The sequence below is a fragment of the Chrysochloris asiatica genome, unplaced genomic scaffold (assembly GCF_000296735.1).
Source record: "Chrysochloris asiatica unplaced genomic scaffold, ChrAsi1.0 scaffold01776, whole genome shotgun sequence".
NCBI classification, from domain to species: Eukaryota; Metazoa; Chordata; class Mammalia; order Afrosoricida; family Chrysochloridae; genus Chrysochloris; species Chrysochloris asiatica.
In genome coordinates, this window is record NW_006410294.1 from 1 (window position 1) to 823 (window position 823).

The window sequence follows — 823 nt, forward strand, 5'->3', positions numbered from 1 at the left end:
GTATATATTGAAATCAGATAATAAAAAGAATGTTGTGATCACACTTACGTCCTTTCCTTTCCCTCACAGTAAAGCAATTATTGTAGCTAGTGAAGCATAACAGTGTATGGTAGAAGAATCATTAAATGTAGATGTTTGACTATAGAACTAAAAGTTTCTGATGTATTTCAAAGAAATTGTGATTACACACATCCCCTGACTATTGTTGTAAAGAAAATAATCACTGATTTTCTGAAACTAGCATTGATTAAACACTTATGTAAGTAGTAAAACGATATAAAAACTGTGGTCTTAGAGCAATAAAGAGACACATCTTTGGATGGAAAGAGTCTCCATGAATTCATTCACCGAATTATTTCCCACCAACAAAGACACCCGTGGGGGTCTCACCCCCTCCACTGTAGTGGTCGGTAGCAACACTCTATAAAACACCAAAACCCAGGCAAGAACCAATACCAACTGCCGTATACCAGGGAGGCAGACAACACCTGTGAAAGTTACTCTGAGTTAAGCAATTAAGAAGAGTGGAAACGGAAGCCCACATCCTGATCACATCCACCTGGAAGCAATCAGAAAGCACAAAAAAAAATTCAAAACACACACTCAATTAAGTATTAAGGCCACAGATAAACACTAAACATGTGCAAGAAGCAAAAGCAGATGACCATATCAGCACATGTCCAGAAACAAAATAAAATGTCTGAAACAAATGACCTAGAGGTAGATCTGGACTCCATTCTGGAAGGAGGGCACACCTTGGAAATGCCTGAGAAGGAATTCAGAAAAATGATTATAAAATGTTTCCACTCTTCTTTACAATGGA